We start from the raw sequence: 26,740 nt of genomic DNA on the forward strand, positions 1-26,740 counted from the left end.
ACCTATTCTGCTGTCTCCTGCAGCCCATCTTTAATTTGAAGTCACCAGCCACCACTGGTACAAGGTAAGGGTAAACAGGAAAAATGTACTCAGTTAATGCATTAAAAAGTGACGATTTTACAAAGAAACATTTTAAACAGAAAGACGTCTTTATTGATGGTTATAATAAACAGTCCTGTTTCCAATTGTTTACCCATGAATATAACTAAAAATGGAATGCTAACAATGGAAGTGAGATGGACACAATGCAACATTGTTAAGAAAGTGTAGTAAATGTGATATCTATGTTCATAACATAGCAACTTGAGATAACAATTATCAAGGACAGTGGATACATTAGGGGATATTCGTGTACACTACAGTTATTGAATATGACATGTATATACAGGGTATGTATGTGTGATAACTGACTGTAGTGCTCTATCCTTCACTTCATCCTGTATAAACAAGGCATGAGTCATACAGCTGATGTGTCCTGCATGGTATAAAAGGACATGTGTTACCATATGTTGTCATCAGGCAACCATAAAGAGGGAGGTATATTATCTTGACACTTTGTTAGACAAGCATGTGTTTTATATTCATGTACATCATAAACAGTAAGATAATAGCACTCCAAATACACAAGGGACAAATAATAATACAGATCTGATGACATTGCCATAGTTTAAGGTCTCCATTTGAAAAATGAAGCACATGTACTACATGATTATCCTGGGCATGCTCACAAGTTATTACAGCAAACACTGCCATAACAGCATCACAAGCCCAATTGCATCATGCCATATAAGAAGACATGTTATGTAAATGTTCATGTCCTATGTGTACAGTGTGAAGAAAACAATTTCAGTAATACATACATGTTTGGAGAATACCAAAGTTTTGGCTTTCCAATTAAACTTCAAGTTTGCAATGCCCCAATTTCAACAGAATAAAAGTTTATTAGGGCTTCCATAAACTCAGTGGCCTGTTTATCAAAAAGGCCAAGCAGTTCTTTGTGAAAAACAGAACCGCTAATCAAACCAGCTGGAAATCGCCATTGGCGTAAGCCCTTGGGGACTATGTGTCTATTAATACACTCGTGCAGATACGAGGTTTCTAACTGCAGCTTCCTGCAGCGAAATAACTTGACATCAAATTCATCCAAGTTAGCCTGGAATGAAGAGGCAATATCGTTATTGTTACTCACCCCTTCGTTCTGCGTCTGGTTAATTGACCCATTATCTGTCCGGAAAAAGTCTTTTTTCGCCAAAACAGCGGCCAGGCTCGGAATTGTGGAAAAGTTAGTAATCCTGTCAGTGGATAATGCTGATGTCCCTTCTATGATGTTAGAAGTTCTATCCGGTCCCAAGAGAGGAGCTTCCCTATTGTGTGTTTCAGCAACTGCCATTGACGTCAAATTTCCCATTCCTGGATCGAGCCTGCAATTTGGTGTACTGGAAGGTGTATTAGATTGTCTGTTCACACCCGCCGAGGTTGGACTGTTACCCAACCTTACTTCTTGAACCTGCTGCGTCAAATAGTCTACTTTAGCCATTAGAAGGTTAACCAAAGTGATTAAATCACCCTTTCAAAAGGAGTGGTCTATGTGGCAACATGTAGACAGTGCCCTGCCTTTTACATCGGCAAGACTGATAGACCATTCAAGAAAAGGATCTATGAGCATGTACATGCCATTAATATCAGGGACATGAACAATGCTCTGGCCAAACATGTTAGCCAACATCTCGACCACTCATTTCTTTTCACTGTCATACAACAGGTACAGCCATCTATCAGGGGAGGTCCTTGGCAACTTGAACTAGAGGAACAGGAGGTATTTTGGCAAATTTGTACCTCATCCTACATTTTTCCAGGGCTCAATGAGATAGTGTCCATTAAATGCATATTAAAATTAAAAGCTCTTAAGAGATAGGATATGGGCAGGTGTTTTCACACACTTTTTCATACACACATTTTTTGTATGTGTACACACAATTGTGAAATATAAGTGTGTTTCCATTGAACTTCCTCCCCTTTACCATTCCTCTCCATAGCATTATGGTTATTCATAGTGTAAGGATAACAAATTCCATCTTTTTAATATATAAAATATTCAAAACATATAGAATTTACACATTTATACATAACTGTATAATCAATATGGAATGAACCTGCATTTCCAGTTGAATTGTCACATTAGTCTTAATGGTTAAATAATTTTTAAATAAGTTAAAAGAGTTAAAACAATTAAAACCAAAATAGAAACATTAAAATAAGAATATGTATATATACATTACACATACACAAATGTATTTTTGTATTCTTGTATTTTTAACATGATAAATGTTAGGTTTTTCATCTTCCAACAAGTCTTAGGCATTTAAAGGGTTGCAAAACCCGATTTATCGAATGTTTTTGCGTACCATGTTGATATTATTTGTATCATTTTCTTACTTTGATTTTAATTTGTTGTGCTTTATTTTCAAGTCACCAGTTTTAATTTGTTGACGTTGGGAATCATGTTTATGTTTAACAAAATTGCAGCAAACAGTTTTAATCGTGTTGTTCTAATCATTTTAGTAGCAGTTATGTTAATTAATTAATTGACAACAAGCTACGTATATATAAGGAGTGGTTTCAAACAAAGCTATTATCTGATGAAGGTGGGGAGATTGCTCTCTACCGAAAGCGCTCATTTTTAATAAAATCGTTGAAATCTTGTTTGTTGCTCGTGCAGAAATTGTGTTCCAGAGTTCCAGTTTTGCTTGCACTGTGCCACTTGTTGTCTTTTAAACATAAAATTTACTCCAGGACTCCCCTCTGTACTACTAATGGACAGAGGCAGTTCCTAACTGCTTTATCATGTGCTTGGGTCCCCATGTGATCCCAGTTATTCTCATTATGGGCAATAAATAATTATCAAACATGGGATGGGTAAGGCCAGTCTATAACCAAATGGAATAGGTTATTTCAAGCTCAAAAAGGGAAACTGGCTAGGATTAAAATGGCTCCCGAGTTCAGCCAGCCTTGTACTAACTTATGAATCTATAATACTGAACAGAAATGCTACATGCTGCTTTTCATTTCAAAATTGTTCCTGAATAAAGTCATGCAATATAGGAAATAATTTCAAGTAATATTACAATTGCTAAGTGTATATGTTTTTGATTGTTACACTTTGTTTAACCAATTTCCTAAGATCTGCCACTGATTTGTAAGGGATGACGTCAGAAAATATTAGGATTTCTATAAAAAGAAAATGAATTAATTTAATTCCAGCACTGCTTAGCATTTTCAGGTGTGATTCGTAATTTTCAAATTTCTATAGTATGATCTAAGGTTACAATTGTCTGAAATCCCCTGTGCAAAGCAAAAGTTCCACTGTGTAATATTTATACAATTATTAATCTATATAGTACATTGCTGATATCCTTTTGTTAGGTTAATGATCCTGTTAAATAATTGCCACCATTTCATGTGCCCAAACCCAAACATTTTTTGTGAGAAACTATGATTTGCAAGTCAAATCATACAACCACTGCAAAGAATTTTAATTAATTTCTTTTTTTTGCCAAAATAAAAGTTCACACTTGTAGAATTTGAGTTATTTTTATTGTTTTTTTTATAATATTAAGGTGTTTCAGACAGAGAAAAATTATTTGTAGAAATATTAAAGGAAGCTTATAAATTATTTTTTGTTCTAAAATCTCAGTGCATTTGCCATTTTTATATTTCTTTACAAGATGCAGCTCTTCAAATATGGATTATTCTGTGCAAAGATGGACAGACTGAGACCTTAATTCTGTTAATAAATGAGTTATCACAAACAAATAGCAAGAACATTACAAAACAAAAATAACCAATTAAACTAATAAGTAATGTTCTGGAAGACAAGAGGTATATTACACAACAAATGGCAAAGTTGAAGCAGCAAATCCAATGGATTTTGATTAAGTTCTTTGGTTGTTTTAGAATGAAAATGCCCCCCAAGCTGTAAAAGAAAGAAGAAAGAAAAGAAAAAATAAGGACAGAAGTCACAGACCTTCATGCATGCGGACTCATGACATTTCCAACATCCAGCCTGCTGCTAAACCATTCCAGAGCATGCACAGAGCTCCTGATTGCTGCTGAACCAGTCCAGAGCATGCACAGAGCCCCAGACTGATTCAGCAGCAGTCCAGATTAGAATCACAGCAGTCAAGAGCATCACAGAAGACTATGCAGTTAGTTACAACTGCATAGACTGGAAAGGGATCAGACTGTAATGTCTGCAGACTGGAAAGACTTCTCCGCAGGATCAGTGACATCTCACAGGACATAGCTTAGCAAATGGAGTGATATATGGAGATATATAGCAACAGAAGGACCCAAGTAAGTGTATTACAAGCAACAGAGTGTGTGTAACGCCCCAGTTGCTATATACTGGTGGCTAGACAGAACACATGGTGGTAGGTAGAGAATACCTCAGGCTTGAACCCTGTTCCTTGGGTGCAGGTGGCAAGGGCCTGAATTCCCTACCCACCACCATTTGTAAAAAAATTGCACATCTTTGCCTCATATTTGTTCTGTACTGCTCCTCATAAAATCTGTGGTTTCTGTATTTTTGTTTCCTTGCACAGTCATTAGTGCAGTCGTGTACTGGTAGCATTGTTGCCTAACAGCTACAGGTTCTCTGGTTTGATTCTTGGCTGGGGTGCCTTCTGTGTGGAGTCTGGATATTCTCCCATCTTACAAAGACATATGTCAAGGGCAGAGAAGTTTTAATGCTAAGTCAATTTTCATTGTGAGACTGCATTGCTTTGTTTAGCAGATATCTATTAGTGTTTGTGCTGTAAAATGCAAAATAAAACTTTAAAATCTAAATCATCGCAGAAGTAAAGCAGCATGCACATTACAGTGTTTATGGTAAATGGGGCGAAATAACCAAGAAGTGGGACATTGGAATGGCTGCAGGGGGAAGGCTCCATTCGACCATGATTTTATGAGGGGGAAGGGTAGCAAACTCAAAGACAGCCCCTTCTGAACTATATCTCTAAACTGTCCAGATTTTTGCAGAATGAATAGATTTTTGCTTCTTATTTTTGGTTTGTTCCTCATAAAATGTGTAGTTTTATGGCAAATCATTTAGGAATGAAGTCACTAAATAATGACAGACATCAAGTTTCAGATGTTATAACCTTCAGAAAAATGGATGCTAAAGCAAGACCTGTTATTCTATCAACTGTCCTAAGTTTATACAAGAGCAATTTTTAGTACTGTTTGTATGTCCCCCAATATATTTGGCCTTGTCCAGATTTCCTGCATTAAGAGGTTGAGAGGTACATGCAAATAAACCACTTTATAGAATTAGGAATATCCAAACCTCTCAATTGTCCCCAATGTTGGCTCTAAATGTTGCTCTCCCCCTAATGATCCTTCTGCAAAATGGCAATTTTGGAAGAAAATGTGGAGGCTTTACAATTATAAATAACTGTAATAATCAGAGTTATAGATTACTTTTATTTCAGAAAATATATGTTTTTTCTTTTGTCAGCAGCTCAAGTTAACAGTACTACTATTAAAAAGGTGTCCCTTCTTTGACGGGTTCTCAGCTGTATTGTGTGGCAATTTTATATTTTTTCATCACATTTTTGGTCCATTTTTCATACAATTGTGGTTTTCTGGCAAATTAGTGGCAAATCATTAAAGATTGAAGTTAGAAAATAATGGCAGATGTTTGAGTTTCAGATTTCATACCCTTCAGAAAATTCATACTAATGCAAGACCTACTACTGTTCTATTATCTTTCTAAGTTTCTAAAAGCAATATTTAAAAATTGTCCTTATTTTTAGGCCTGTGTCCCACTTCTATGTATGGCTTTGTCCAGATTTCTTGCTCTGAGATTGAGAAGTATGAGTGTCAGAGCCATCACCATCAGCCAGAGACATTTCAAATTGTGACATACTTGTTGCGCCCCACTCCCTCATGTAGTGGCTCTGGATGTATCCAAGCAAGGCAAGGAGCAGTTATGCAGTCTAAGTGTGCAGAGTATTCTCCCATCCAAGGTAGACACAAGTAAAACAGTGTCTTTTCATCTGTCCTTCATTTTGCAGAATGTTCTGGTTTTATGTCATATTTTTATACTGTTGATTTATGCTTCTTATTATTCAGAAAATGCATGCTGTTGCAGTGCCCTGTTGCTCTGTGTTTAAGTAGCAATGATTTAATGACCATCAGGTAAGCTTGTTGGAGATTGTAAGATGCAAGTAAGCTTTAATAAGCATACTGTTAAAGAATTACCAACATTGAAAGCTTTTCTGTTGTTGCTGCTTTGCAGAGAATATTTGCATAACTAGATAATTTATAAGCCTTAGGTATTGAAATGCATATGACAGCATTTGTAATAAAGGACAGGATTACAGTATTTTCAGAAGCTCATTACATTTGTTGGAGACTTGCAGTCATCTTTGCAGGCTTTACCCTTAAACTAAACAGAATGCTAATTTATCATGTGTGGTCCATAACTTGTACAGTAATCCTTTAAGCAATTTATCTTGAGCTTGTTTCTTGTTTGCTGTTCATTTTTTACTTTGATCATGTCTTCCCCATGAAATAGTTGATAGCTTTCAGGCAGCAGGACTTTTTTGGATAAGAAACATTTTTACAAGTGGGGGTATCACAGAGATTGCTACTTTCAGCATGCTACTTGGTAATTTTATAAAGCTGAATATAAATTATAATTAGAACTGCAGTGCAAGGAGAAGTGGTTTGAGTTGAGTGCTGCTTGTTTTTTTTTATACTTGATTTTGACTGGCATTCCAGCAATGTATTTAAAAAGTAATTTATTTTTTCATGCCTCATGACCTTTGTGTGTCCATCTAGATATTAAGTAAGCTGTCATGTAGCCAATGTATTGAAATATTTTTCTCTTCTACACTTCATTTTGTCTTGATTGGACTCGTGTAATGATGGTTTGGCACTCAGGGCAGCATATTTAATTAAAGTTCCAGTTGTTGTGGTTTTGAGCATAGCTCCACCCCTTTCTAATTGGCCACACCCTTCCCCATTGACCCCCACCTATTCTGCTGTCTCCTGTAGCCCCTCTTTAATTTGAAGTCACCAGACACCACTGGTACAAGGTAAGGGTAAACAGGAAAAATGTACTCAGTTAATGCATTAAAAAGTGACGATTTTACAAAGAAACATTTTAAACAGAAAGACGTCTTTATTGATGGTTATAATAAACAGTCCTGTTTCCAATTGTTTACCCATGAATATAACTAAAAATGGAATGCTAACAATGGAAGTGAGATGGACACAATGCAACATTGTTAAGAAAGTGTAGTAAATGTAATATCTATGTTCATAACATAGCAACTTGAGATAACTATTATCAAGGACAGTGGATACATTAGGGGATATTCGTGTACACTACAGTTATTGAATATGACATGTATATACAGGGTATGTATGTGTGATAACTGACTGTAGTGCTCTATCCTTCACTTCATCCTGTATAAACAAGGCATGAGTCATACAGCTGATGTGTCCTGCATGGTATAAAAGAACATGTGTTACCATATGTTGTCATCAGGCAACCATAAAGAGGGAGGTATATTATCTTGACACTTTGTTAGACAAGCATGTGTTTTATATTCATGTACATCATAAACAGTAAGATAATAGCACTCCAAATACACAAGGGACAAATAATAATACAGATCTGATGACATTGCCATAGTTTAAGGTCTCCATTTGAAAAATGAAGCACATGTACTACATGATTATCCTGGGCATGCTCACAAGTTATTACAGCAAACACTGCCATAACAGCATCACAAGCCCAATTGCATCATGCCATGTAAGAAGACATGTTATGTAAATGTTCATGTCCTATGTGTACAGTGTGAAGAAAACAATTTCAGTAATACATACATATTTGGAGAAACACATGCAATACTGTGCATTCGTATTTGGAAATTAAGTAATGCCTGTGAACAATCAATAACACACTCAACATTTGCATCTTGCCAGACTCAAACACATGCCAGGAGAGGTATCAGAAAGATGAGTATCAACCTGTGGTGCCACAGAAATAGGTGTGCTGTGTGTGTCATAATGAGCACACTTGAAGGGCTAACAGCTTTTCCCTATTGAAATGGGTATGGATTCCCTACCAGGGAGGGTAATACCTTAAAAATGTTGCCCTCTGAATGTGCCATTAATACTTCCTTTGCCTAAGCCACTCCAATCTGACACATGTATGTGACAGACAGATGCCACTAGATTCAACCCCCTGCCTATCAATACTATGTACTCTGCAGAGCTGTATATAAAGTGCATCTGCCACACAACATAGCAATGGTTCTTGCCACAAATAAATTCAATTAATGTGTGAAGTAACAAAGGAAATTTGAGGATAATTTGTACAATATACCTTTTGTCAAAATGATGACAAGGAGGTAACTATGTCGATGTTCAAAGAACTATGAGCAGTGCAATCTGTCAGGGAAGTTGCTCCTATTTAGTACAGCATTGTTCCAAAATTGAAGCCTACTGTATCTGTGTAGATATACTATACAAGTCATTACTGAATGCATGTGATGCAATAGCACTTACATGACATTTGCAAAACAATTGTTTCACTGGCAGGATATTACAAAATTACTTATTTTTCTCCAAATTAGATATTGAGAATAATAACCTCATGCAGTGTTGTTTGAATAATGTCACTACATTCAAAGAATGTTGCCCTTTGCTAGAATTGAACAGCAAGCTATGGAATTCCACCAGCTAACAATATGTGTATGAAATCACATGCACGACAGTGGAAGTCTTAACATACTGTGAGACTCCACCTATGTGAAGTCATTCTCTCATATGATTGTGCGGCAACTTGTATGAGATAAAAGGGCCAGGGGAGGTCATTCATTCATAATAACATTTAGGACACATAATGCTTATGATGACAGAAGTTACATGATATTGTGAAGAATGAATGCACTATGGTGCAAGTGGTGCTACAATTGTGAGATATTTAGGTCTTTTAAGCCATAGACATGATGTTATTGCTACATGGGATGCGTGTAATTTCTTTAAGACTGTTGATGCATGTGTCTGTCTCATACAATAATGCCTGCTGCTGGGTATACCCAAACACACATGCTGCATAATACAGTCATCACTGTGAAGTGAGAATGAATGTCACTTATGCAAGAGGTGTGGATAATCACATATTTGAACACATGCCTTACTAAGGCAACAACATACAGAATTTTGCCTCATGTCCTCACACCACAGGAAAAGCCTTCATATTTCACATGTGAAAGCCATATGTTATCCCATGACATTACCATTATCGAATAAAGCATTTTAGTGTGAAAAATGAGCATATATTGTTGTAGTAGGAATTCCCAGCCATACATGTACATGGCATATAACTGACTGACAGATTATTACTGATCTGCACATTCAATGGTGTAATGACACAAATTAATCTAAGAAGTAATGACTAGATTTAAACAAACTGCCTAAGATCATGAGGTACAGAACACTGTCTGAATTGCAGGCACCACATGAGATGTTTTACAATTGAGAGAGTGCATATTTGAACAGATGATATCACTATTCTTTCATACATTGATGTTCTCCCCCAAACTTTGCCCTGTGCATATGATAGTATTCCAGTGAAAATCCACATACCTGAGTATTATTGAAATATACCACACTGGAACTTCTACTTCACACAGTTCAAATATGACAACAGATTGCAGGCAAGGAGAATGTATGTATTACTATTCATTACCCTTGTGACAACTGTATGCTGTAGATTCAACTCTTCCACTTGTTCAAAAGTAGATTAATGTGACAATACATAGCTAAGCACAGTAGTGCAAAGGACACAAGAGTAATATGGCAAAAGGCAACATCTCACAAGATTTTGGCATAATCTGTGTACCTCCATTTAGCCTAAGATTTTAGTGGTGCTAGGCACCAGACATTGTGCAAATACAATGGAGGAAGACTAATGGCACAGAAGAGAGAAGATATATAGATGGGGAGGGGGAGAGGGAGATAGGGACTAAGCAGCCTATGACAACAGCTACACATAAATAATGTACTAAAAATAGGCAGTAGCAGTTAGTTAATGCCTGGATTAGAACCCTTGAAAATATGCAAAAATATGGCTGTACATCTGAGCATTATCGCATAAGGACAGAAAGGAACTCTTTATTCACACATTCTTCTTCTGATGATTCACTGAAGCAGAAGGGGGTGACAGAGAGAGAGAGAGATGGAGAGAGGAAAAGCAGCAGTATTTTTTCCTGGGACATGTAGGACCATCTGTATGGTGTGTCACTCTTTCTTATTTCCTCATTATTAATCAGTCATGCTTTGTAAAATAAATTGCTTTCTTTAGGTAGCATGACAGGGTAGGACAGTGCAACCATCATAAAGATATAAGTAGGATAAGGGTGAATTACTAAGTTTCCCTATCGGAGCTGGAATGTTTTGCAAATGCTGCAGTATTCAAATTGAATGGTAATGAAATGTAAGGGGAGGCAATATAAACACTTGCAGTTAACCATATGATAAGAATATAACATTTCATGAAATAATAATTTGACTTATAGCTGTAGCTGAATTCATGATGCTATTCAAAAATGTCAGTCTACAGACAGGGGAATTATGGTTACATAGGAACTTCTAAGCTCATTACATTCATCAGCCTAAGAACTGTTACAGTAACTGTTTCACAGTGGTCCCTTTAGTCTACCTTTACTCTGTATTCCCATAGCACAGATGATTTAAATACATTAGAGTGCAAGTTACCTGATTACTGCAGCTGAAATTAAAATCTTCAGCTTTTGCCATAGGAAGTTAAATGGCATTTACCTTCATTCCCCATTGTTGTGCTATGCCAACCTTTGTGCAAATGCTGAGGATAAAAAGTGAAGGCTTTTCAATGGGACATTTCTGGCCATGTGTGTTGTGTGTGATTTTATGTTTGACCAGATTAAATGTATGAAGAGGTTGTTGAAAGGACAGTGATGAAAATAATGGTGACAAGCAGATGGTAGGACACAGGGGAAAGAATTCTGGAATTTGCAGGAGGGTGGTGGGAGACCACCATAGCTATCTACATCTTCACTGCATAAATGTACTATTGTAAATACAATTTCATGACGTTGAACAGTCACCACATCAGGGACAAGTGACAACAACATAATAATGTTGTATAGCCAAATGGACGAAATGTAGTTTGTCAAGATGACACTTGGGCAAAGTGGAGAGCTGTCTATCAGGTGTACTGTTTTTGTGGGACAGGTGTCCACTTTCTTTTTTGGGGGGAGTGGAATATTTGGGGAAGGTGCTTAGGAATGTGAGGATCAGATAGGTGGGTTAGGTTAGGTATCAGGTGCAGACATACAGAAAATACAAGACAAACAGGGATGGGGATGGACACAGCAGGTTTGGGGACACCATGATTGGGGATACATAGGGGACCTCAGAGGTTCTTCCCTGTCCAGCATGAGAACAGTGAGAATCTAGTCCTATCCCTCAGAAGCATCATCACTGTCTCTTGTGTCAGCTTCCTGGGTCAGTGTCAGACATGGTATTATTTTGGCAATACAAGGCAGGACCTTCTTATCCCTTCTGATTCAAAGACAGAGGCCCTATCCATAATGCCCTCCACTAGCCACATCAGTTCTGGACAGGAGACAAAATCCCCACTTCCACTACTACTACTCCCAGAGAGTGCCACTGCACCAGCAGTCAAGTCAGAGCTACCTGACACTGGTGGTTCAGGTAAAGGAGGAGGAGTTGTGGAGACAACACTAACAGGTTATGACCTAGATGTGCTGGGTGTTTGTGCTGTCTGTTATGGAGGTATGGTCATTCTGTTTTTCAGCAGCAATGTACGTGTGTTTGTGTGTGTGTGTGTGTGTGTGTGTGTGTGTGTGTGTGTGTGTGTGTGTGTGTGTGTGTGTGTGTGTGTGTGTGTGTGTGTGAAAAGATAGATAGGGTGGAGGGAGACAAAAAGGAGATAATTTGATTAATGTCATGTCACATTAAATACATAAAAGAACATGAGAAATACATACATACACCATGTCCAAATCCACATATGATGGGAAGGCATTAATGTGTCATAAAATCAGTCCATCACAGTGGTATGATATGTATTTCACTGTTTCATATCAGATATCTGCTTTCTAATGTAATAATTGCACTTGAAAATACTGAATTGTTAATGTCATTTAGTATTGAAATTAAAATATCTTATAAACACTAGTCTGTAAAAAAATCTAATATCTATTTCTGGGTATTGAACCCACACAAAGTTAATGTGATATACTCATTGCCCAATGCAATAACCAAGATCTATTAGAACAGTCAGGGAGGCATTATATAAAAGTTAAGATATGCCTGTTCAAGATGAAATACAGTAATTGATTGATTGAGAATACTGCTGTATCATGCTTCCAGACCTTGTGTATACTTACTCTTTCCTCTATGAGGCAAATTAGTTTCTCCTGATGTGCCACACAGTTTTCTGCTATCTCTGCTGCAGCTGTACAGTAGAAAAAGAAAAAATATGAAAGCATAATAAATAACTGCTTTGGCTAGTTAATTAATGCTTAAATTCATCTTCCCATCAGCCTAGGAGGCCCCACTTGTGTGTTTTGATGTCACTGTAAAGGTGATGACATTGCTCCCCAGTATGTGGGATGCCAGTTGCACTGAAGACAGCCTTGACCAAGCTATTCCAAGCCTTAGCCTTATACTAAGACCTGATATATTCCTCCTGCAGTAGCCTCCAGCAGTAGTACTCCATGAGGACTGCCACAAAACTCCTGGACTCCTCAACCCCTCTTTGTACTCTAAATGGAACACCATCCCTACCATTGCCAGCCATGTCTAAAGATTCAGCCAAGAAATATAGGTCTGAATTGGTGCCCAGTGTAGCTGTCACATTTTAAAGATTGTGTACAATGAGAGACAACCTTGCCAGCTGTATTTGCGCAATTGAATGCACAGCAATGGCTTGCAACATACATTGGCACTGAATACATCAAGAAGCACAGAAGGTGTTAAAAAGCAGTGAGATTTGGCCAAGTATTATACTCAAAGCTTTGAAACATATTACAGTGTTAACCCTTGATATGCTTTATGCTTAATAAAAGAACATGAACTTGTCAAATATCTATTTACAGTAAACACCACAGTTTCAATCACAGGAAATATTAAAAATAACACAGCTGGAAAGATTTACACAGTTACAGAAAAACGATAACTATTTGTACTATATTTTCCTGACTGATCTAAAGAATTACTGTTCCTACTTACTTAATAGAACAAGGCAAAATTAAGTAGGAGATGGCTCCTTCTGTGTCACCTTCCAAGAAACAGACTGCCCTGAGACTTCTGTGTCACCTAATATTAAAACATTTCTGTACAGAATTACATCACATACATCTGGTGGTCTGACTTATGGTTCCCATGCAACCCCCCCCATTGTTAGATGGATTTAGCACCTACATGTCAATAATACCCACACAAGAGAATTGCTTGGATCTGGTGCTTCTGGAAGTCATAAAACAATTGAAAACTTCTACTCCTCCTACAGAGACTAACAAACTATGCTTCCGACAGACATTGCATCTCTGGCTTCATTCAAAACTGTGAGAGAACATCTTTATGGCCTAGACCCCACAATTAAATTTCTTTCTATTTTCCAAAGTTAGCTGGAGCTGAGGTTAACCTTTTCTCTTCCAGCATCCTCTGTTAACATATATATATATATATATATATATATATATATATATATATATATATATATATATATATATATATATATATATATATATATATATATATATATATATATATATATTTAATTCTATTACAATACAGTCAGGGCCCACTTTTGGTACATTTTTAAAACAAACAACTTTACAAATCTATTTTCAACACAACCATCTGTACAAATCCATTTGATATTCAAATAACATGTAATTCTTTACTAAATTCCAGCTAGCTGTGCTGGTATATATTACACATCCAGAGTGCACAATGCCAAACAGCACACAAATGATAATGCGAAAAGACAAAAATATACTGAAATAGAGGAAACACCATAAAATAAGTAGTTAAAATGTACACTTCTGATATTCCCTCAATTTTGTTGTGTTTTATCATGGAAATACACTCCTTAAACATCATTATGTTCACACCAACATCAGCATCTCTGGATTAGAACCCTGGGACAGCATTGCATTCACAAGATGCAGTTGTGAAGCAATCCATGTGAAACAGAGTTCCTCCCTAACACAATTCAAGTGCAACTTGGACAATTGAATGGGAAACAGGAAATTCATCCCTGGTTTGGCGCCTATGTCTCTAATAAACACAGTTAACCAGTAAATGGTTCATCTCCCAGGCCCCTGCTTACACTTATCAAGGGAATCAAAACTTGTCAGAGATTTTGGATGTATGGCTAGGCTTAAAAAGGCCCTTGTGGTCATTAGTCTACACCTATGAACCTATGAAATTCTTATCAGTATGTGCCACACACACAGAGTTATACTGTGAAAATAAAAAGGAGGTTACATATACTCGAGATGTGACATAGTATCAATTAACATTACAAATGCAACAGAACCAAGTTCTGAGCTTTAACCTGGGCAATTTTCAGTTAGATGTGTGGATGGCTGTGATACTGGTGACAAGAAAGATTGTCTTTCCTTGCACAATATAAAAAAATTGAATACTGCACTTCTTTTCTTCTCTTTATTTTGTAAACATTATTCCCATATCTATGCTTCTCTATTAAGATTACTTCCTTAGAATTTCAGACACAGAGGCAGAAAATGTTATCATAAACAATTCATATAAATGTTAGGAATGTTGCTCTCCTAATTCAGTCAATGCAGTTACAAACTTTCTTGTAAGTCCTTTCTCCCTGACACATCATTGATAAGTATATGTAAATGAGGACTATGAAAACCTGAATGATACTGCAGTCAGAATAATCATTCACATGTGCAAGCACTTAGCAGGTAACACTTCTCATTGTTTGCCGTTTTAGAGGTAGTGAGTGTGTATGCAATTATGTAGATCCTTATACCATTTTTACATATCCTGCACTTAGTACAGACTGTGGAATTCATGAATACTAATGAGTTAACACCTCATTTGCATAGTCACAGTGCTGAGGGGGATGAATATGCACTACATAAAAGCAATTGTGTAGGCAAGGAACTTGTAGTAGAGGAGATTGGATGCAGAGAGGTTGAAATGGCTACTTCCTTTGAAAACTTATTGCTACATTCCCAACTAACTTATTGCAAAGGTATGTTGCTGTCATGAACACACTGATATATTTTAACCTTAGTTATGGATTGCATTTCACAATACAAGTATTGCTTATGGGCATGTATACCGCAGTTATTTCTTGACCCTGAAGAATTTTCCACATAATGATGACAGTTTAATTGAAACTAAAATCTTGAAAGCTAACCACTTTGTTCAGAAGACTGTTATATTAATTGTTATCAAGGTAATGGGAGATTGTATTATTATCCTAGACATTTATGTTAAGGTTTTGACATCTACCAGACTGCCTTCCACTGAAGTGGATATCACACCAAAAACTGTTAACCATTTTCCATTGACTGGTGTACATTCTTTTTTTATTTAACATGTGTACATTATGTTTGTTAATTATGTAATGTACTACAGAGTGACAGAAATGTGTGTCTTCCCTGTTATGAATTTATTTTCAAGTTATTTCTTTCTTTTGCATAGGGCAGAGGAGGAAATCTGTATTAAGTTGTGTGTATGAAGACTTCCTTTTTCATGTATTTTGTGTATGATGGATGAATGCATTCACTATGTGTTTTGGGGTTTAACAATCAATTTATTTTACTTAAGTATTTTTTCTTTCATTTTATATTTCTTCTAATACAGGGCTATAGTGCCTAAGACATCAGCACCCTATAAACTACCATACAAATAATATGATCATTCAGGCTGTACATTGTCATGGGCCGTTCTTCTGAGAGAGGTGCAAGGGGTGACCATATCTGGGAGCAGGTGGTGAATAATGTGAATGTATTAGGAGGCTATGAATGTACATATTCCAAAATAAAACATAGGACCAGTGATATGATTATGGTGATCAGACTGTCGCACATGAATACATAGCTATCTGGGGTGGACCTTCTACTCAGGCACTACTGACTGAAACAGAGGAGTTATTGTCCACTGTCAGGCATTCAGACAGTTCAGCACAGGGTTTGCACAGAATCCTCAATATTGGGGCTGATGCAGAAGACAACCAAAGTGTGTCTTCTGCAGAACAGCAAGGTACACTATATAAAGAAATAAAGAAATAATTGGCATTCTACACACACACACACACACACACACACACACACACATATATATATATATATGTGTGTGTGTGTGTATATATATATATATATATATATATATATATATATGTATATATATATATATATATATATATATGTATATAGATCTTCATAACATTGACTTACATTATGTCAAGTTTCATAACAGTGAGACCACATTGCTGAATGTTTAAAATCATGAACTCCCAGAACATCATATTTTCTCACTGGGAAAGTAACCACTTGGCCACCAGCAACAAAATTAGAAAAGTAAGCAAATTAAACCCACCAAAGTGGAGGCTTCAACCCCCACACCAGCCAGGTGGGGAGCTGCCTCCACACCTCTCTTAACTAAATATGCCAACTCCAAGCAAGATTGCACTAGAGTGGAGAAAAGGGTAAAGTTCACCATGGTGGCCAAGTAGTGAACAGTAACAATTTCTATGAGATGTGCTTTGTGATGCTTATCATCCTTGTTTCATCTTCCTTTTCTGTATGTAGGCCCATCTGGATCTGTTATGCATGACCATCTGCACACGGTAAGCACACCATCTGGTTCATAGGTTAGTACTAGGCTAACTGTCCTTGCGAGCCATTTTAAGCCTAGCCAATTATCCATTGTGAGATGCAAACCCTGCATCTTGTGTTTGTAAGTCAAACACCTTAACCATTAGACCACCCTTATTAATGTCCTAAAGGTGGATGTATGTACAATTGAAAGTTATTTGATTTAATTCCATTATCATATTTTAATTTGTAATGTACATTTCACATAAGATAGGGCTGATCATTGTTTATTCTATTTTTTTTTGTGTTGCTTACTTGTTATCATAGGTGATCCTGGCAGTGGCACTCTAGAACTCCTGCTGCTTGATGTCAAAGTATCAGTAACCTCTGATAATGATGGTAGTGATGAACAGGCAAGGTCTGCAGGTGCAGTGGGTCAGTATGACATTGAGGTTGTGCCTTCAACATCTCCTGCCCCTAGTTCAGACACAGTCAGTGTGCTTATATATACTCATGACACAGAGACTTCAGACATTGTATAGATCGAGGATGACACACTTGGTTAGGGTAGTTTGGTTACTCCGGTTGCAGAACTGATTAATTCTCCTCATAGTCATTCAGAGGGTGAGGTGTCAGACAAGTGGGTCTGCTGTCCACTGTGCTCCTGATGTTGGTATGTCAGTAGGTGAAACAACATATGTGTGGGCTGTCACAGAGGCACAGGCACATTCCACAAGGGCCTTCAGAAGAGATAGTGCAAGTACTAAGCAATGTGCATTATGACATAAGGGACTGCCTTAACCATTTGGCTGACTCCTTGGACAAGATGAATGACACACTGGAATGGACAATGTCTGTAATGGAACATGTGCTGGGGCAGGGTCATCATCCATATTGCCATAGAACCACAACATTGTCCAGTGTTAGCCAATGTGGCTGTGCAAACCCTGCTCCCACAGTGGTACTACTTCCACTGCTTTGTCAGTAAATATGGTGGCCACACCTAGATGTGGTAAGCCACGTGATAATAGTCCTGGATGTATTCATGATGAGAGCTCATCCAGCAGACATCAATCACATTCAGGTAGCACCACAAATTCTAGCCAGTGCCATGAAACTAACAGTGCAACTCCTGACAGGGGTAGTTCTTGTGGTCGGGGGGATGACAACACAGAACTGACCAGTCTACCAAGCTCGGCTGTCTGACGTGGCAAAATGTAGTGCAAACACAGTGCTTGATTGTGTTCATGTAGACACACACACACACATTCAACAAATTCTTGCCCATACCATTCACACGTGCGTGTGCATGCACACAAACACACACACACACACACACACACACACACACACACACACACACACACACAGACACACACACACACACACACTACATATCTTTCTACTGTCCCTGCAATATGCATACTTATAGAATATTTTTTCTTTCCTTCTTGCCCTCCTGCCCTGCCCCACCATGTGCAAGTGATGATGACTGTGCCCTGCCCTTTGCACATTTATTTGTGACTTCAGGTTGCACATATGTCTGATGCACAGAGTCAGTTGCGAATGCTTTCTTACTAAGAACTTTAATTTAATATAAATGTACTGCAGAAGAAATGCTTTTAATCATAATTTATAATCAGTTGTGAATGATTGCTTCTATAATTGTTGACTGGCACTATATTTCTGTTACTGTTACTGTTGTTACTAAAGCAGTTAAGGTTGGTGTTTAAGTATTGCTTACTGTTATACTTTTGCAAATGATGTTAACATTGACCTACTGACTGGTTTATATAGAGTGGCCAACTGAAATGCTTGTTGCACATTACTGAACAAAATCCATAGCTGTGTATTGCAAGCATCACTCATAAATTATTACTGACATTACTGAACACCTGGGACATATATCACATTAGGGACATATGAGAAATTGCATAACAGAGTAATCATTTATATAGCTGTATTGCTTTTTCTATACAGGTTTTAGAATTGCATTGGTAATACTGGAGATGCAAGATGTCTCCTTGCAGGGTTGCCTGTGTCTTATGCTAACAGAATATAATCATTAGATGGCTAAGTAACGGTTGTGCAGTTTGGCAGGCATCATTTTTGATATCTGTATGTTTTAAGGCTGTTATTTTTTCTTTTACGGATTCAGTGTGTGTGTTTGTGTGTGTGTGTGTGTGTGTGTGTGTGTGTGTGTGTGTGTGTGTGTGTGTGTGTATGTGCTATCCTTTGCCTCTTAGCCAGAGCCATGGCATATGTGCATACCTGCATCTGCCAGCAGCAATTGCATCTGGTGGTTCTCCATCAGTCATCTGTATCTGCTGAAGCTACTGGCCCTGCCTGTGGTACAGGGAACTGTGTTTTTTCCCCTAGTTGTCCTTGTTGAAGTTGTTTCCTGAGAATGATATTGTGCAACATGAAACAGACTGTGAGTATTTCAGCAAAGGTGGCCGGGTCATACTGCAGGGCACCCCGTGAGGTGTCTAGACAATGGAACCTTGAAATGAGCAAGCTAAATATACATTCTATGATATTCCTAGTTTGAGTGTGAGCATTGTTGTATCCTTGCTTGGGGAGGGGGAGTTTGTGTGGGTTTCTCATGGGTGTCATAAGCCGTGGTTCCAGGACATAACCTGCATCCCTCACTAGATGTCCTTGTAGAAAGTCACCCCCTAGCAAACCTTGTGAACAGCTCACAGGTGTGCCATATATGTGAGTTGTGAAAAGTGCCTGGTTTATCTGCATAGACACTGTAGATGATCCCTTGGGCATTACAGACAAAATGATTGTATATTGAGTGGTATCCTTTTCTGTTGATATACCTCCTTCCATGCTCACCACACTATGTATGTGCAATCTACGTTCCCCCAAAAATTCAGGGAAGTGTGCTATTGCATAAAATTCCTGAATAGTTCTAGCTCTCTCTCCTGTGGGGTGTGTGGGAATACACTCCCTTGCATGTTGTTGCATTGCATTTAGAATCTGATGTAATATTCTGGAAGCTGAAGCCTGTGATCTCCCCCTAATATATCCACTATGGGTCTCTGGAAAGTACTTGCAGCTAGTATATGTAATGCTGCACATAACTTTTTTTTAACAGGATGGATTCTCCATAATTTCCCTGGGGCCTCAAGTGAGGGCAGCAGATGTTGTGTATTTCCTGGAGTGTTTCCCTGTCCGCTTGGTATTACTCTACAGTGGCTGTGTTATGCAGTCCATGACACATTAAGTAGGGTTTAAACACCCTTCTTCTTCTTGGCTGAGGTCTGGCAGCAGCGGCATCTCCTTGAATTAAAGTCTTGCACATACAGGTTTGAAATGGCAGCAGCAACTGCTAACATTTTTTTCTAAGTGAAATCATGGCTGTAATTCAAAGTGTTTTGGATGTCAGGGCAAATGGCTATACTGAGTGTACATGATTGCTTTATAGCTTCCTGAATAGCTCTATCATGTTGGACTGGTTAATCGGCATGTAGTTCAGCTCCTTTTGCTGTCATTAGCATATTCTGCCATTTACCTTTTTTTGCAGCTCTCACTAAGTACAGAACTGTTTAATGAATATGAAATAGCACACTATCGTGTGCGTGGCACATCACACTGCATACACGATAGCAGCATTTACTATAGCCATTAATGAATCTGACCCATGATCTTATATGATCTAATTTGTCCTCTTTGAAATCGAAGGATTGGTCACTGCAGCAATAGCAATAGCTGCAATAGCTATAGCACTTCATGAATCCTTGGCATATCTAGAGAACAAGAATTGCTATGTCAGAATGCTCTTCATTGATTTTAGTTCCACCTTTAACACTGTCATCCCCCAGAATCTGATATCAAAGCTGAGATCAAGTTCATAGGTAGTTACTAGACATGCTTTCCAGGAGACCACAGAAGGCCTTAGCACAATTTCTTTGATAATCTGTATGTTTTAGTGACTTGCTAAAGGTCATACAGTAGACAAATGAAGGCTGAGAACTGAACCCAGTAACACAGAAAGCAGCTCATTAACAACACATTGCTTAAGTCTTCTGCACTAGCCACTTGATCTTCATTTATCATCCTTTCACTGCATCCACTTATTCTAGTCTTCAGTTTCTGGCAGACATTTTTAACAAATGTCACAGTTTCTCCACTTCAAGAGTGCATTTAACAGCCATTTCAAATTTTCATAAAGGTTTAAACTCCTCCTCCAGCATCCCAAACAGTTTACAGCCTTTCCATGGGGTGTTTTTATGCTTAGACCCATCAAGACCATGTTCCTCTGTTAAATTTCATTTTTTCTTGGAAAATATGACACATTCTCCTTTTGAACCTGTTGCTATGGCAGAATTTAAATACCTATAATGGAAACAACTCTCTTGTATTGTACTCCATATCTGACATTTCATAAGGATATGTTTTTTCACATACTACCCCGGTCTTCATGCCCAAGGTAACCTCAGAACTGAATGTTAACCAGACAATTAATCTGCCATACTTCCTTCCTGAGTACTCCAACAGAGGTGAACCTGCACTGTACTACCTAGCTGCTCACAGGCAGCTATGACTCTATTTACATAGGACCAAACATTACAGAAAGCATGATCAGCTCTTCATTTCATTTGCCTTCAACCAAATGGACCAAAACATTTCCAAAGTTACTTTGCTCAGGTGGCTATTTGACTGCATTACTTGCCACCACATTTCAATTCTAGACAAAAAAGATAGCACTTAGCCATATCCAGGGCTACACCTTTTATCTTCCTCAGAAACCTGTCAGTAGATGATATTGTGCTGATATGACATGGGTTTCACTACATAATTTTGGTAGACTGTATAAGCTGGATATGATCTCAAGAACTAGGTCTTTGTTCCCCCTTTCATGGTCATTATCTTATAAGGCATTCTGTCATGATTCCACCCATGCTATAGATCTGGGGACTCTGTTCCTGAATTTGAAGTGCATGGACCAGATCATGTAAAACAAGAAAGCTATGTACTTTCCAAATAATAGCCCTTCACAATCCACTGTTTGTCCATTTCAGCCTGCATTTCTTTCCTACAGATCATTGTTATCCATGTCTATTTCAACACACAGTTCATACTTTTCAACTATGTATTGGCCTTGTCAACAGTACCAGATGATTTTCAAAGTCCAGATTGTGTAGTTTCCCTTAGTTAGAGACATCATTTTCTATGTCATTTACTCCAGTGATATAATTAATAAGCAGACAAACTAGATGGTAAGAAGAGGAGGCAATGGGCATCATAGGAGTTTGGGGAGAAGCTTGAGCTTTGGAAAAACTTGAAAAGCCAAGTTTGTACTGTCTGTGACAACCAGTCCTTCAGTCTGAAGTGGACAGATATGGATCATGATAATCTGTTGTTAGGTTTGTTATCTAAAAGCTGACTCCTTTGAAATATATACAAAGCCTGGGACCTCAGCTAACTAGAACATTTACAAACTATTCCAAGGCTAACTATGTCCTACTACACAACTGTCTAGCAAAATTCCAAGCCTCCCATACCTTGAGAACACAGCTCCCTATGTGGAATTGTTTACAGAAACCCTGCATAATCATGTAAATAGCTGCACAGAGACAGCTGTACCTACCAGAAGTAAACAGAGGACAACTTCCAAAAACAAGTCACCATGTTGGAATCCCAGTATACATAGGTTATGTAACAAAAGAAACAAAATCATGTCCAAAAACAGGAAGAGCATTTCTCAGCATGGTAAAAACTCCCTCATCAATCTGAAGAAGCAATTTAGGGAACTATTCAAGCCCACTAAAGCCAAATATGAGATAAAAAATACTGTCCAAAGCTAAGGACAGCCATAAGGCTTCTTTTGTTATTTCTGCAATCACAAAGGCAACACCCAAAATGTGCAGAACTTATGGCAGATGGAACCACCTATATGGAGCCAGAGTATGTAGCAAATCTGCTGGATGATAACTTTAGCTCCAGTTTTACACCCTATCACCCCTAGACCCCCCCCCCAGGAAATACCCTCCACCATTTCTCCTCCAACTATCATTAGGTAGCAAGTTCTCAATGTGCTCTCTAAGATCAAGAACACTGCTTCTGTGGACCTGATAATATCCAAGTATGCCTCTTGAATAGCCTGAAACATGACCCGTTAGGTCCATTAGAATCTCTGTTTAACCATAAACTCCAAACAATCTTCATACCAAATAAAAGTAGAACTGCAATAGTTATCCCTCTGCATAAAAAGGGACCTTCAAAGGACCCAGGAAACTACAGAGCCATAAGTCTGACTAGTCTCATATGTAAAGAAAAAATATGGATCTAATAAACAATAACATAGAAAATCTAAAGACACTGGACCCTACCCAGTTCTTTTTGTCAGAGGCAGATCATACCTACTTAAACCTAGTGGACTTCTCTGAGAAGGTCTCTATAGCTATGGATGAAGGCAAAACAGTGAACATTGCCTACCTCAACCTGGCCAAGGCATTTGACAGACTACTTCAATGGGCATTATAGATAAACTTGCAAAAATAGGTATAAACCTTTAGATCACTTGATTGATAGCTAGCTGGCTCACTAATAGGAAACAAAAACTCAGAACAGGGGAATCAATCTCCATAAAGAGGTCAGTCGCTAGTGATGTCCAACAGGGATCAGTGCTGGAGCAACTCCCATTGGCATCTACATCTCTGAAGACAAGGAATATGTCAAGAGCCTTTGGCTGACCAAGTTTGTAGGTGACTGCAAAGTAGACGTGGTCAGTGAATCCCCTAAAGATGCAGATATCCTTCAAGAGGGTTTGAGAGTTGATACAATGTGGTGTTTTTACCTCACAGACACAAGGTGCAGGGTTTGAATCTCACCTTTGAAAGGGAAAGTAACTAGGTGTAAAATAGCCCACAAGAGCAACTAGCCTAGTAACTACTTATGACTCTATGAACCTAAGAAGGTGTGATGCAAACAACCAGTGCCAGAGTCATGGACAAAAACTCAGTGTGAAAAAAATGCATTATAGTACCCTTTGGAAAGATGTCCACCCCTGGAAATTACCACCTAGATAATACACCCCTAAAATAGACCCAGTGATCAGGATCTAGGGACACGTTGTCTGTAACCTGACATTTGATCACCACATGTCACATGTGGTGAGAAAATCATTTTATGTGGGCAACTTATAAGTAAGAGGATAGCATCCAAATGCAAGGAGGGTATTGTCCCAATGTACTCTGCTCTCATCAGACCAATCATAGAGTACAACACACCCTTCAGCACATATCTGACCAACATTTGCAAAAACTTGAAAGCCCACAGAGGTTCCTCACAAGAAGAATATCATGAGTAAACAACAAATCCTGTGTGGACTGTCTCAAAGCCCTATCCCTGTACTCGGTCTCCTACAGACTGTTGCTTGGCTAAAAGGCATCCTCTGATCCTGCAATGATGGATTTGTTGCACATTTGCAAAACAAATATCATCAGAAATACCCATTCTAAAGAGCTAAACCTTATGTGCGACATAAACAGGGCATATTGGAATGACAAGTATATATCTCAAAGAGTACCCCTTCTCTGGGACAGGCTTCTCATCCACATGAAGCAAAGCTCTTCCCTAAATCTATTCAAACATAACTTGGACCAATGGATGGGAAATCATAAATTTACTCCTGGTTTGGCACCTATGTCTCTAATGGATAGGAGCAGCTTGTTAATGCTTGATGTGTACAAGCCTATATCATAACCATACAATTTCTTACTGTATTGATGCATGTCAGCAATATTTTGTTACCGGTAAGTAAGTACTACCTTATGCTTCCTTTATATCAGCCAGCTGTCATCATTCAATGCAAATTATTACGATGATATGGTCAATCGATTAAAGTAAGGTCAGATGATTAGTGTTCAATGAACAGCCATTTGATGAATGTACTGTTCAACAATTAAACATAGACCCTACCATGGGACACACAAAGAAATTATGACATCAGAGCAGAATTTAAAGTAGCTCCAATTGTATAAAAGGTCAAAGAGAGCAGACTGTGATGGTTTGGGCATATGTGCAAGAAAGCAGAAGATGATTTGTTAAGGACGATTTGGGACAGATAGGAAGAAGGCAAGAGGAACAAGCAAAGAGATGGATGGATTGTGTGAAGGAAGAACTGTGACCATCAGACATGACTGTCAGAGAACATAAGATAGAGTGGAACTGAATTGAGAGATATGGTGATAACTGAGGCTATATCCCATGTAAAAAATAGAAAACGGAGAATGATGATGATGATTGTGATATACCTCCTCTGGCCAATAATCAAGGAGCCTCAGTCCTCACCACTGACTCTGGTGGAGGATGTTCACTTAGAACAAAAATGGATACACACAGTATTTTCAGATGTAGTTGCCTGCACCAAGCACAATTACACCTTAACAGCACACAGGCAGCACACTCCAGACCCGGGGCTGGGTTTTCCTCTTCAGACCCCAAATATGACTTCACTTTTCTCTCTACAGCAATCAGTGTTCTGTGACCCTGTTCCAAGTAGCTGACTCACCCACTCTTTGAGATTTGATTTTCACACACACACACACACACACACACACACACACACACACACACACACACACACACACACACACACACACACACTTGGGAAAGACTAATACATATTTACCAGCTATGCCCCCTCTGCCTAGACTATAAGGTAGATTCACTGCCACCAGCCAGCTGCTTTAAGGGTCTTACCAGGGTACCCATCTACTCTTAGTAAAACTAATACTTATACAAATTGTAGTATTAGCCAAGCATCAAGACTTACGGGAGCATGAAGACCACAGTGTCACCAAATAAATGCAATTACTCTCAAAGTTTAAATTATTTTCTAAAAGACCAGCCACAATGAAAGGTATAGATATTTTAATAATAAATAGTAAGATAGAAAACATGAAAATACTGAATATCTATTTACAATAAACATCAAGAAATACAAAAAATAGCCCAGATGAAAAGCCTCAGACAGATACAGAAAAACAATACTTTTAGCTTATCTCACTATTTTCCTAATTGACTGAAGAATTACAATTCCTTGAAAAGATGATGTGGGTGAGTGGTCTTGTTGTCAGGTCCAAAACAGAGTGCTGAGTGTTACTATCACATCTCACATTAATATTTAAATACAGTTTCAGTGCAGGCTATAGAATGACATCACATCGGGTCACCTGACTCTTTGGTTCTCACACTACCCTTTGACTAGAAGCTGAACCAGAATCTAGCACAGATGTGTCATGATACACACCTAGAACTTTGCTAGGTTATCTGGAGACTGTTAAACTTTATTTTATTTATTTATATATTTTACATTTGTTGACTGGGCTAGTCTAACTGGATATATGTCCATTTTCAGTAGAGGCCCGAGGAGAAAAGCTCAGAGAGAAAAATGTTATACATACATAGAGTCCATAAAAACAGAAGTAAAACACAAACAAATTACATAAGTATAGCAACAGCTTAGCAAAAACTTTTAAAAATCAGTTTTAGGTTACACATAGAAGACAGATTGTTATATTACAGTTGTATTAAGAAAAGAAAATAACAAAAAACATTTACTGTACATGAATTTCCTCAGGACCGCAAGGCAGTCAAAAAGCAGTCAGACAAATAAAAGTTCTGATTCAAGGACAAGGTGGAGCATAGAGAAAACATCATAAAAAGTTTTTAGTTGAGAAGTAATTAGAGAAATAGGAGAATTAATATCAGTCAGGATTAGAGCAGGGGCAGGACCATTGGTTTTTAATGAGGATTTTCAATTGTTTCTTGAAAAGGTTGGTGGAAGTCAGGGACGTTATTTCTCTTGAAAGTTTGTTCCAAATGATGTGGGT

Source organism: Protopterus annectens, chromosome 8.part0, assembly GCF_019279795.1.
Source record: "Protopterus annectens isolate FY-2018-M chromosome 8.part0, PAN1.0, whole genome shotgun sequence".
Taxonomy (NCBI): domain Eukaryota; kingdom Metazoa; phylum Chordata; order Ceratodontiformes; family Protopteridae; genus Protopterus; species Protopterus annectens.